Source organism: Ambystoma mexicanum, chromosome 12 (genome assembly GCF_040938575.1).
Source record: "Ambystoma mexicanum isolate Mex_15411 chromosome 12, UKY_AmexF1_1, whole genome shotgun sequence".
Classification (NCBI taxonomy): domain Eukaryota; kingdom Metazoa; phylum Chordata; class Amphibia; order Caudata; family Ambystomatidae; genus Ambystoma; species Ambystoma mexicanum.
The window spans coordinates 833628334-833642335 of record NC_090936.1 but is presented as its reverse complement, the minus strand read 5'-3'; the positions used below and the strand labels follow the sequence as shown (position 1 = coordinate 833642335).

The window sequence follows — 14002 nt, the reverse complement described above, 5'->3', positions numbered from 1 at the left end:
TTGAATATTAGGTATATGTAGTCTATTTGTGAAAACCTTGGTGTTTTCACAGAAATATTATCAAAAACTCCTTCCCAGATCCTATATTAATTCTATCCGTTGTCCCTCTGTTAGTCCTCGACGATGGGATTGATGCCAAATGTTTGCGGTTCTAAAAAACAATAAGTCGGGCACCTTTTATGAAGCCAACATCTTTTTGACCGCCACAGAAAATCCGGTTTTCTAGCTGTTACGCAGTGTTTATGATTATGATGTATCCATTTATACATGTACATGTATCCTTCTGTTCATGAAATTGTCTTCCCTTCACACTACACCAAATGTCACCCAAATTAAAGAAAAACATGTTTTTGAAGCAATTTAAAAAAGGCAAAACCTTCCATTAATTGGTCTCACACCAGAACACGTCTTGCCATTCTACAAGTCAGTGAGCTAGTCCTGATGGCATATATGGATTTTTGGTAGTCGGAGGAACAGAGTTAAAGAAGCTTCCAGAACATGTCCTTCCATGTTTTGAAACTCTAGGCACTGTGGGAAAAATCAACTGTTTCACAAAGTTTGCCTTCATTCTGATCTCCATGTAAAAAAAGGAAAGTGTCATTGGCACTTTTTTCTACATGCTCCACATTCTATGTGAATATCAATGTATGCACATAACATGGAGCAAGTAATACAATGTGTGCTCCATCACGGCATGACACTTTTCTCATTTCAGATGCAGATCACAATTGGGCCCAATGTCTTTGTAAACCTTTGCTTAAAGTGTGCTGTTGGAGTTTTGATGGCCATGTATGTGTCCCACCTTTGGAACCTACACGAGCTGTCTAAAGTCTGTTCATGGCTGTGAATTATTTTCTTTCCATAGAAGGATCAATTGATTGGCTTTATCATGAAATGGCTTAAAAAGTTGAGTTGATGTCGTAACTGCCCATGATACCAATATAGACTTTGTTTACAACTAGTTTGGTGAAAACTTCTTCTAATTTGTTACTTTTTTCTACTTCTTTATTACAGGTTACATATTGCATCAGGATAGGATTTCCATTGACCATGGGTATTCCAGAGAGAGACCATTGAACTGTTCTAACCATTAAATATCTTTTGCTTCAATTCCAGGTAATTCATTACTGTAATGTCTTAACTTTAATGTACACATGAGGAAATTTCAACGTCATGATCCACACATACATTTCGATATATGTTTTGAATACATAATTCTGCTCCCTGGGTGTCTGGTTTATGTTTCATAAGTTTCCATAGGGAATGTTGTACAGTCATTCAGTGCCATTGTAGTTATCATCTTCATAAAATAGTAGTAATGTTAATTGCTCTTGTACACAATTCTTCCAATAGACCACTCCTCCAAGCTGTGATTTAAATGCATTTCCAAATCATGTGTTAATCTGCCAAGATCTCCAAGCCCACATCGCTAGGGAAATAGAATGGCCACATTTGACTGGTGTATTCTAATGGCAAATTGGAGACTATAAGTGATGGTGCTTAAACTCCCTTAATGTTAAATGTGGTTTTCCAGCACAGTGCTAGATTTATAAAATTGAACATGAGCCATGTGCTTTCGCTCTTTTTCTTGATACCCACCCCATGCAAATTAGTGATCACAAACCACATTAATTCACCAGTTTATACAATAGCCCATATTGTTTCTTGATTTATAAAGCACCCCCTGCTAACTTCATTTCCTCTTGGGGCTTTGCAGCAAGCAGTGCTCGGATTACTAAGAAAGGAGGTGAAAGATCAGAATGAGGGTTAAAGTATTCCTTTTATCAAGTTGCTCTGCTCATCAGTTTTCAGACACAGCAACTCTTAGTGGGGGGCAAATGAAATGGTGGCCAGGGCATAGTTCAAGTGTGAATGGGAAAATTCCAGAAGGCAGAATTTAGCCACAACAGGAAAGTCTTGCCTCTTGCTGAATAGTCCATAGGGGATTGGCAATTTATGTGGGTGGCAATGTGATGGGGATGTCCAGAAATGTTGGTTGTTCACATAAGCATTGTTTTGCGACTGGAGAAAGGTGGACTAGACAATAGGTTTGCATCTATGGAGAAGAGGGACCTAGTGGGTGGTTTTCAAAGATTTTGCAGGTAGCGAGGAGGCCATGCTGTGTGTTAAGGATTTCAATCCGGCATCCAGCCTAGCATGCAATGCGCAAATTAAATAATTATTTATTGTGTCTATAGGTTCAAATATTCTGAATGATATACCACTCATATCACACCCTTCTCAAAAGACCCCCCAGGTCACACTGGACCAGGAATAGGCTGGTTGGTAAAGGTAAATATTTATGTATTATTTAAAATTCAAATCACACATGAGTTTTAATATATGTGGCGGCAATCACCAATGTGGTGACAATACAAATCAGAAGGCAATAAGGCAACTGAATTCACTTTTTAGCGACACAAAATGTAAAACACAGAAAAAAGAACAGTTTTAGCTTGTGAAAAGATAGCGCTTAGGTTAAGTTTCCCCCTGTAAAGTTCTTAATTCACAAATGAGCAGTTCTACACAGATGTCAGTAAGCAGCAGGTATTCAGGAAAGAACAGTATATAGAGTTTGAATGCAATCTTCCCTCCCCAAACAAGAGAGAACAGCATTTTTGGAAATTTACACTTTTAAAATGACAGTTGAAAATGGCTTAGAAAAACAATAAAAAAGTGTGCAAAAATCCTTAAATTGATATACATTCTTGTGAGAGCAAGACTGAACAGGTCCGAAAAAACATAAGCTACCGTATGAGCAACAAAACACACTTTAACTCAGAATAGAAGTTAGGAAATACTTTGAATGAGAAAGCACACGTGTAAAACTTTTGCAAAATTGCAAATTCCCGCCTAAATCTCACTACGCGATTTTTAATAAAAACAGGTTTTTGGTTGTGGATGTAGCTACAGGTCTTAGGTTTAACTCAGAGTTGAAATTAAGTCTCTAGCTATAACATTGAAGAGGTTTTGCAAGTTTGAATGTGAAGCATTTTTGAAAATAAAGGTGCAACAATGAAAACAGAAATCAGTTTTTATAATTACAATTATGCTCTAAACTAGGATATTCAGGCTTGTTACCAGTTTGAACCACAGTAAGCTCCAGAGTGGTCTGTGGAAACCAACCCCAGCACCTCTATGTCCACCTTGAAGGACTCAGTCGGATAACCCCTGGGAGAATTTCAGGGTTTGGGATTTCCCAAGACAACAGGATTTTAAAGAAATTATTACTAGCACAGGAAATCAAAGCAAGGTTTCAAGACTGGTGTGACACTATTACAAGTTATTAAGTTAAAGAGAGGATGGGTTATATATTGGGATAGGACAAGGCAAATATACTATGCGTTGCTAGGATTTCTATTTATACTTACAGTCCACTGTAAATTAAGATTGGACCGTCAGGTTCGGGTCATCACAGATCAGTCTACAGACAGCAAGGCATTTCTGGTGGGATGGTCAGCTGGGTGATTCTGGTCAATTGGACTGGATTGGATTGGCCCTTCTGGTTGCTGGACACTGTAGATCAGTGGAATGGCGAGTTTCAGCAGGCAAGCCTTAATGGTAGCAAGCCAGGCTGGATAGGAATGAATTCCCTTAAGTTTGGGATGGTTCAGGATGTGGGCCTAGCTGAAAAAGAGTTCAGCTAATGCTGAGGCCTGGGTTTTGCAAAGTAGTCTGGATCAGGACAAGATGAAGAATTCTGGAACAGAGCGCCACACAGAAATCAGGATGTAGTCAGGAATCAGTGTGTGTTTGTGTGTTGTGAGGTCCCTTTATTTATCATGCCAAGTGACATCACTCCAATTATGGCAGGCGCAGACTTACAACCCACACCGACGTGGCTGTGATAGGTCAAAGGCACTTGCTTTTTTCTGGTTGGAAGACAGAAAGGGCTATCATGTTTTATGATGTGACTTGGGAACTCCCACAGTTATTTGGACCAAAATGTAACTTTCCCAAAAATACATATTTCTATATGTATGCCCTCTAATAAAATCTGATACATACATTACATATTGTGTGGGTTATATTTACCTCCAACTCCCAAGTCAGTGAGAGCTGGCTTTGTCTTTCTGTGGAATTTTGTCAATTTTAATCATAAAGATTTGGCCTAACAATTCCTAATTCGGTACATATATGTGCAATCACCCCTAGAACACGGGTATACAATATTAGGTTTGCAGCATTAATAGTCTTTGTGCAATTAATGTTTTTGTGGAACTTTGGTGCCTTATGCAATACAGGGTTCAATCACATTTTCAAAGAAAGAGCATAAAATTAGATTTACAACTACCAACTCTTAGATTTATCCTCCCTCTTGTGGTGAAGTTAGAAATCCTTAAAGCTCAATTACAAATAGTCATTTAACCACCAAAAGTTCTTAGCAGTTTTTTTTACTTTTCTTTCAACTCCCAACAGCTGTCAAATTCCTTTGATCAGCGTGGGGTTCCTCTTCCTTGAGAGGGAAGTTTCCCGCCCCTCCCCTGTGGGGATGAGTGTTCAAGCCTGCCATTGTCTCTGGCTGGGGCCCTAGACAAAAGTCTGATGAGTTCTTTGTCATGAGTATGTGAAGACCTTCCAGCAGCAATTAGTCCTTTGCTGCCAGCAGTGAGGTGTCAACCATTCCCAGGCTGAGATTGGCAGATCAGAATTAAATAGTTAATCAACTCAGGACTGGGTTTAACTTTAAGTTACCTACATCTTTCATTAAACATGTAAAATGAATCAGTTTATAGGTGGATTTTGACATTTGTTACAGAATTAGGCCTTTCAACAAAACATGCTTTTAAACAGGCGATTTTGCACTTTCTTCCTGTAAAAGCACACTTACTGAGTCCTTTTAAATCAGATTTTCCTCTGCAGCACACACATTTTTTTTAGCACCAGTTCTTTCCTTAAGTGCTGGGATTTGTTTTGCAGTCTGGATATATGTATCCAGCCTTTTTTTTGGATTTTCTGTCTGCACAGTTGAACTTGTTACATGTTGCCATTTTTAGCCGCATATTTCCTGTGAAATTTAAAACAAATGTTGTTTGGCTGGTTTTTCATGGGATATATGTCTTAGCTGCTGTCAGTCAATGAGGCCTGGCTCCTCTGAGCCCCTCAATCCAACACTGGATGATCGGTAACCCTTTTACTCTCAGGGATTCACTGGAAATTAATGGATCTAGCACCAAAACACCACTTTGAAGGTTGCAAAGCTACATTTTAAAAGGCATTTTGGTTTTCAGCACATTTCTGTTGTTTTGCTCCATGTTGAAGGTGGCAAAGCCCACTGGCAGGCTCCTGCAGTGATAACTCTGTTTTCACCCCCACTTTGACTGTGTGGCAGGGGTACAGCCTTTCCTTGGTTGTGACCCAAACACAGTTTTGCAGATTTTTGCATGCACAGGGGATATCGCATCCATTTGTGGCTGTTTCTTTCCCCGTTTGTAAATTGATGCAGTGGGGCACATTTGGGATGGGTCAAAATATCCCATATGTGTAACTGTTTAAAAGTAAGACAAAGTATTTTAAACTGCCGGGAGTGTAGGATTTACAGTTGGGAATGGACCGGTTATCATTTTCACAGTACAAAGATCAGTAGGCCATCTGTATTCTGAACTTTCTGGAGACATTGTATTTGGTAATAACGCAAAAAAGAGTGCTGCTATAGTCCAACATAGAATTTACCAGTGCTCTGATTATCATGGAATGGTTTTCTTTATGTGTGCATTCAGTATCTTTCGTATGAACTTCATCTGTAAGAAGTTGAATCTTTTTTTACCATATCACTGTTTGTCATGATTACTGCCCACCCTCAATTAAATGAACCCCACATCACCTTGTTGGGCAATGAGCCTCAGATTTTGCATAGTGAAATATCAGTAGGCAAACACATTTGGGGGACAACAATTAGGTAGAGGTTGGGGTTATGTTGATTTGTTTTAGGTGAACAGTGAAAAGAATAAGGGAATCACAAGAGGATTGGTAGTTTTTTTGTGGTTGACACAAGTCTTATGCAATGCAATGCAATGTGAACAACATTTTTATTTTGTATTTCATTATTTTCAAACTCATTCACTCATAACCTGTTTCATGGTAATGGATTTCCTAAGCCAGTCCTCCATAACCCACATTTAACCACATAGATATTTGGCCTTTAGCCTTTACATACTTACTGCATTAATCAGATTGTGGGGATCCTAAAGAAACAGATAACCAAATGCCTGAATGTGCCGAAAGAATATGCTGTGAACTCTAAACACGTTTGGCTATGCTTTGCTTGTGTGCTGTATTGTCTGCACATTTGCACTGTAGCAGAACTTCTACCCCTTTGACAATCAGTTTCTATATTCAGATAAATATGCTGCATTTTTCATGCATCTATGGAAATATGTTCAGCATGCCTAATACTGAGCAATATCTCCCACATCCTCCCACACACTCTCTAATCACTTACCTTTACCCCCAGTGCCTCCAAATTGAATCGAATTGGGCTGCTAGAGCAGTCTGCTGATGCTGGAAATGCATCCAGCAGATATTAGAGAGGCCAATCCTGTACTTGTTCTGATGGTCAGAAAGGGAAGTTGATGCTCACCCCCACTTCAGGTATTCCTTGGTGCCACTTTAGGCTATGCCCAATACACCCAGTGTCAGAGAGATAGGTGTGAGGCAAAAGCATGGCATAGCTTATATAGCTTAAGTGGAAAGTGGTTAGCAACTGGTAACCCTGGAAGTGGTTCTCTGCCCATGGAAACTTGATATCTTAAAGGTTTCCAGGCAAAATGAAGGTGGCAAAAGCCACAAAATGAGCCTCCAGGGACTCCACTTCTCCTATCCAACTGAGCAGTGTGACATCCACACTGATGGGTCAGAGGATTTCAGACGGTCTTGGCATTGATTGTGGTGTGTCACTGTAAATGAAACCCACTGTATTCCTACAGCAAACCGATGCCCAAAACAGCTAACTGTTAAGTGTGGTGTATCTTTTAAGTGCGAGGCAATTGGCTCAGTGTAGGGAGAATCAAAAACAAATTGAGATTGTTTCAAGTTTAAGTGAGGGAGGTGTCATCATTGTATTCATGAATTTCACCTCTTACTTACTGCCATGACAAGAGTGCACCTGCGGAATGCAGGCAATGACCTGCGCACCTGAGAGAATTTGACACATGGGAATAGAGCCACACACTAAACCATCCCAAGAACAATAGGCCTTTAAGTACAATTCACCCAAAGACCGGGCTTTGGGAATATCAAGTGAGAACAGGAGATAGAGAAAACACCAGTTTAAAATGGAACTTCATATCTCAAAGTTTGAAGGAAATAGCTAGTTAAACTGAATTTGAAAATGAGAGCAAGTTCAATTGTGTTGTTTCTATTCACCTAGAAAAGTATGCAGACGTAAATGTAATGCAACCCCTAATTCTTGAATACATAGTACATAAAAAGAATCTTGCACCAGTGGAACTTATGCTGCAAAGTGAAAGGGAAGGGGAACTGAGATCTGTTTAATGAAAACCTAAAACCTTTCTCTCAGGCTGGGTGGGCGAACCAACCGTCTGTGCCCTATCAATCAATAACAAGGCTTACCTAAACAGAAACCTGAAGAATTGTAATCTAAGTTATTGTTAGCATATTTTAAACTGCACACACGTTCAAAAACCTCAGCACCATATTCACACAGGAAAGAAGGGAGGCATGCAGCAGTTCGCTGTTAAAAGGACTTGTTGGTAATATTAGGCAAAGCAAAGATCTGTATATTATGTGCAAGTGTAATGTTATGTGCAGTTTAAAGATGCTAGCATATTAGACTGAAGAATCATGTTACTGTTATGACTCATCTGCCGTCTTCATTGCTATGGGATATATTTAAGCACAAAAGGCCTGTAAATGGCAGAGTTACAACTAGAATGTTTATGTTATTCAGGCTTTAATATGAATACAGAAATTATTATGTAGCGTTCATCGCCCGTTCCAGGGGCTGCAACGGCAGATAACGGCCCAGCAGCCCAAGTTGTCAGCCTGAGGAAAGCAGAAATAAGGTAAGTAGGTGGAAGATGGAGCAGGGAGTGCCGGCCGTCAGGCGGCTTGGAACGCGAGCTTGTACCGGCGCTTCAAGCCTGTGTTCCTAGCACCTGATTGACAGGCTCCCCCACCCAGGATGATAATGGAAATTAATGATTGTGTGTGAGAAACAATGAGATAAATATAGACAGGAAAAGTTTGTTTTTGTAGAAAACGGGTCTGTGATTGTATAACATTGTGGTGACTTCCCATGCAAAGAGCTGTCGACCCTCTGTGCCTTGATTTCGTATAGTGTTCATTTATTTGAATGAATTCAAGTTGTAATCAAACCACCTGATTTCTTTTTGTGACCAGAATCATGGGGTGGGACTTTAAAATTACGAAACATTAGATCAGTGTTGCCCACTGCTTATGAAAGTAGTCATACATTAAACAAAAGATAACTTACAGGTTTAATGACTAACGTTGGCCTCCAACAAAAGCCAAACGTTTCTTCGAATTGACTAGATGGGGACTGTGATCCTGAAGAAGGTTGGTGCTAAGTGGAAGGAGTCTATTTATTTAGAATGTTTGGCCCCAAACCTCAATGTCTGTCTTCGCCACATTGAGTCTAAGGCTCTTGGCACTCAGTTATTCTTCAATGACTTCCCTCCTAACCGGGGTACCTTTTATTACAGGAGTTACTCAAGGTCTGCCTGTATGCAAAAATGTAAAAGGCCCCAAAGCCAGACACTAAACTCTTGCAAATGCAGATTGTGCTATGGCATTGCTCTCCCCTCAACTTTATGTAGCCATTATGAAAGTGTTTTCATGGAATGCCTCGAAGTTGGGTTAAGTGTTCCAATATGTATAATGAGAAAATGATATAGATTGCAATACCGAGTCATGCCATGTTGAAAGGATGGTCTTCAAAACGCACATGACTTGATATTTGCAGACTTCTGTCTACCTGTCACAAAGGGTACTGGAGACGGCTTTCATTTGGCAGTTCTAAGCCCTTTCTGTGGTTCCAGATTTTGTGGACGCCTTAACAGTATTCAAGAAGTCCACAAGGATGTTGTTTTTTAGCAGCCATTTATACAACCAAAGCTACAAATTCCAAAGTTACAAATTGTTAAAAATAGCATTTGGTGTTGCATTTGATTGTTGTGGCCTTGACTCGATTCTTTATACTCTAGGTCTTGGGGGGGAATTCAAGCTCAGATTTAATGGCACCGGTGTTATTTATCTTAACCCACAACATTCCAACGTTTTCAACAGAAGCAATGCACGTGTCTGTATATTAACTAGCCTTTTATAGTAGAGGTTTGTAAGAACAAAACACGCAATTTCAAGACTACGTGCATAGCATTGAAAACATGTACACTTTGTACATATAGGTGTTTAACAGTATTACAAAGGTCGATCTGTATGTTCTACTCCCCCATAAAATCATTTAGCAACATCATTAGATGCATTTCTCAAGTTGTTGCGCCTGGTTCCAAATCTTTGAACAATTTCCTGGCGGAAATCAAGGTTGAGTCTTACAAATATGGATTCTTTCATAAACTAGAAAACTACTTGCTGGAATCTGCTTTCCAATAACCCTCTCCTCATCTTTATTGCCTTCCTATTCTCCACGTTATCTTTAATTACCCTTAATACTGTTTAATGTATCTGTCAATAACTATATATTGTTATATCTGTAAGTATCATTAATAGTGCTATATATATATGTAAATATTAGCATGATTCGTTCTGTGTGGTTATTGCCTCTTCTAACAAATAGTTTCACATGGCAGGTGTATAATCCTATATGTAATTATTGCTTGTAAGAAGACATTCCACATCCAAGAATGTGTTATTGCACTGTGATCCAATGTTTCCTTTACTGCAATTTGGCTATTTACAAACCTTCAAACAAAATGCATAAATGTAATCTGCCCGCTATTAAAATCAACGAGTTCTCCATTAGATATGTGTCCACCAGCCATCTGTCCAATGAGTCCTTAGTGGGCAGTGATGTAAGATACATCTTAACGGTGGTCTTTAGTCAGAGTCTGCTCCCATGGCTTGGAAGACCGCATGTGTCAAAAAGCCACAGGTAGAGACTTCTGACGTGCCCAGTTCATCCCATTTCCAACTTGTCATACATTGCGAAGCCCAAAGAATATGTTTTGGTGGCACAATTGCAACCATTTTATGAAGATGACCATCTTTTGAAAGGGTGAAGGGAGGATTCAACTCTCCCCGGCACAGACTCAACACTGAAATCCATTCTGAACAGCTGTAAATTGGAGACACATGTCTGCAGCTGCTGATTACTGGTCCTTCTGGAACTTTCTTCAGCAGTAGACACCATAAGGCAAAATGTGAAGCTTGACATCGTCGGGCCTTAGGAGTCTATAATTGTGCTCTAAGGTGAAATCAGCCTTTCTTGACTAATTGCCAGCAATACATCTGCTTGCCACCATTTGAATCCTGGTCATGAACACAATGGAATGCAATGTCCTTCAGGGGTGTGTTGTTTTGCGCTTGTTATTTAACATTTATGTGAGACTGCTTATTGGATTAAGAACATCTTTTTGGGATAATATTTAGGGAGTAATTTGGAAATCAACCCAGCTAAAATAACAACTATGTTGGGTGGTGAGTCAGAACATATTATTGCATCCCACACATAGAAGGCATCCTATCCCCTTTATGTTTGCAAAAATTCTAGGGCTACTGATGGGAAGTTCTCTCCTTGACCTTTCGGGTATCCTCGGTATTGAAAAGAGGTTTCTTCAAACTTAGGTTGGTAAAACACAGTTTTCACTTTCTCATTTTTCCCAGCAGAGCCTAGGCTGTGATTCTGATGATATTGTCACTTTTACTCACACTACACCAACTATATTGTATTGGGACTGACTAATGTCCGCATGCAGAGATTGCAGAATGCAATTGCCCATCTCTTGTTCAGAGACAGAGGTTTGAATATATCTCCCTCAATCTTCTTGCCTCACATATAAGTTAAGGCACATGTGGACTTTAAAGCTACTTGAATAGTATGTGAAGCTTATTATCACCATAGCCCATAAATTATTAGGAGGAGGATTATGATCTACAGGTTTACAATCTGCCGTCATCATCTGATGAATATCTTGTGACTGTTCCATCTTTTCATAAATAGCGGACTGGGGCGTTTGGCAATGCTGTGGAATTTCCTGCTACTGGCTTGCATTAAGATGCACAAATGACCATCCACTTTTTAGAAGTCTTAACTTTTCTCTTAAATTCCCTTGATCAGAGTTGTTCAGGTTTGTCTCAGTGCCAAGAGGTCACCACTAGGCGCAGATAGCATGTCCTCCAGAAGACATAGCAATAGCTTGATGAGGCACACATGCAAAAGCATGCCTCACTTATATGACAAACAATGATTGACTTGCACGTAATTAGATGACAATATTTTCTCTCCTTTTATTTTCATTCGTTTATTGATTATTTGTATTGCACTGCAGACATCATCAATGGATTGGAGCCCCATCCCCCAGTTCTTTTAAAGCATGAATTCTACTTGTAAATACAGTTTATGTTGCTCTAAACCATCAAAGGTGCTGCCTGTAGAGGAGCAGCTTCGAACAGCATAGATTATGATACATGAAAAGTAAGTTGTAAGGTAGATCAGCGAGTTAAGCTCTTGGAAACAGAAGGGTGATGGCTAAATGTTTTTCAATTGATAATTATCTCTGGCATTGTTCTGGGAAGCCTTCCAGACTATCTTTTTTTAGGTATTAACATCATTGACCTAAAAACATTTGACCTAAAACATTTGATAGAATGTCATTTTTCTGACTTGTTTTCCACCTCAAATCTAATTAAATATATATATGGGGTGGGTAAGGGTATAGATTAGGTTGAGGGGAAGTGGGGTGTGTTTTGGGGAGTCTACCCCGACATTTTAGACAAAAAAGGTCAAATAAATTAGATTGAATGTGATTATGTCAAATGTTTTAGGTCAAATAGACCCACACCGTTTTCTAGCCTGCCATTTCATTACAAAAGGAGAAATATGCCATCTGGCTTGGTCACACCCGAAAAGAGGCAGTCCATCCAGAAAAAAAAGTTCAGGTCACATCTTCTCTTCTGAAGGCAGACATGCTTCATGCTCATTGGCCATCATCCATAGGTGAAGCTCTTGTTTCAGCTATCTGTCAACTGATTATCACAGTTTCAACTCTTAGAAGTGAGATTCCAGGCTTGTATCCTTCTGATGTCAATATATTGCGTAACAATTCAACATTTGTAATAACAGGACCTTTTGGAGAATCTCTTGGTAGTGGAAAGAAATATGGTGTCAAGCTCTAAACAAAAACATCATACAACTAGTTTACTGGTTCTCACTTTTACCATTGGTTAAATTCAAAGGGAGCAGAGCTAAATAGAGGCTTTCATTTCATCTTAAGGTCGACCATATAATTTGAATCCTATGTGGCAATGCATTCTTCAGGTGACCTCAGTGATTGAAGGCAAGAGATAAGAGTCAACTTTTTAGAAACGACCTGAAAGCAACTACAAACAGGTTTTCAGTTGTTCACATGTGATAGGTGAATATGTTCCTAGAGGCTGAGGGCAGCAATACTAATAAACTCTCAAGGCTTTCCTCTGTGGTATGTCAACTTGTGTTCAGGTACTGTCAGTGTGGAAGATCTGTGTGCCGTAAAAAGTGGCTGTTTGACTGATGAATCAATTTGTCAATGAAGTAAGTGTTTCATTCTGGTTAAGGGCTATGCATGCCCCATGCAAATGTTAGATTTACTGAAGACAGTGAGGGATTTTCTTTGAGATAAATTTCACTTTCCCAGGCCTATCAACAACCTGCTTTCATATTTTGTGTTGGGCAGCATCATTGAATGCATGCTCACACATAACTTGGTTTAGCACAATAACTGAAAAGAGCACGTGAATTTATTGGACATTTATTAGCACAATTTGAGGAAATGGAAAAATTGTTTGGGATATGCCGGAAACTAACGTTTGAAGGTCACTCAAGCATGGGCATTTGTAGCAGAGTGATTGGTTGTGTGATGTAACACATGGCCGTCCTGAAGGAAAGAAGAATTAGTATTGGAGCAGCTTGATTGAATGAATGCTCACACACAACTTGGTTTAGCACAATAGCAAGGATGAGCAGATTGGTCTTTTTTAAATTAATGTCCACTCTACTAGGGAAGCAAGAGTTGTTTACAGCATGCTGGTAAAACAGACTTCAGGGTCTGATGGTTACTCAGGCAGTGGCACTGGTGGCAGGGTGACTAGGTGTGTGACACAACACATCACCTACCTGGGCAGAGGAGGAAATTGTCCTGAGCAGTCTTGATTATTGAAACATTTCAGCTTACATGGGTACATGATTACAAGATTGGACAGCAAAGCCCATACAGGGCTGCCAATGCCTGAGGTATGTGATGCAAGAAGCAATACCAAATAAGATGTCCTTAAGGCCAGCAGTCAAAAGTGGGAGGGAAAGCGGAAGGCAAGGAAATGTGGCATGGTTTACAGCAGAAACAGCTGCAATTCTTGGGGATGTATGAATGGTGGGTGGAAATGCAATCCAGCACCAGGTAGCAACCCTAAGTAGCACATCAAACATGGCAAAAGGTTTTCCAAACATTGAAACACTGGTTACAGTTCCTCCTAGCGCTTCTAATGTATTAACTACCTTGGTTGGGTCCAGCACTACCTAAGAGAAGGTCCCATTACCCTCTCTCTGGGCCTTGGCACCTCTATATCAGGAAAGGCAGGCTTAAACACATCAGGACACTCAGGCAGGATTTCAAAAGACATCTGTTTGTTCTTTTCAGCAGACCAGGACACAACATACAGCATACTGAAGAAAAATCGGCAGCTCCCAAATTCCCTCTCACTTCAGCCCCTTATATACAGTCTTAAAAAGTGAGGTAATGCAATGATCAATATAAAACATCCTGATTGGCTTTGGTACTTGAAGACAACCCCTTTTCCAATCCCTGGTTGG

The 14002-nt window shown here is 39.8% G+C and overlaps 1 protein-coding gene across 3 annotated transcripts in view; it reads left to right on the top strand.

The window, feature by feature from the left end:
- Positions 1-14002, top strand: part of MGAT4C (MGAT4 family member C) — a 1956087-nt gene that overhangs the window by 639261 nt on the left and 1302824 nt on the right. For all 3 annotated transcript variants that reach the window (XM_069629325.1, XM_069629326.1, XM_069629327.1), the window contains exon 3: positions 1015-1116. The gene's annotated coding sequence lies outside the window, so the exon portion shown is untranslated. The remainder of the gene's footprint in view (positions 1-1014; positions 1117-14002) is intronic.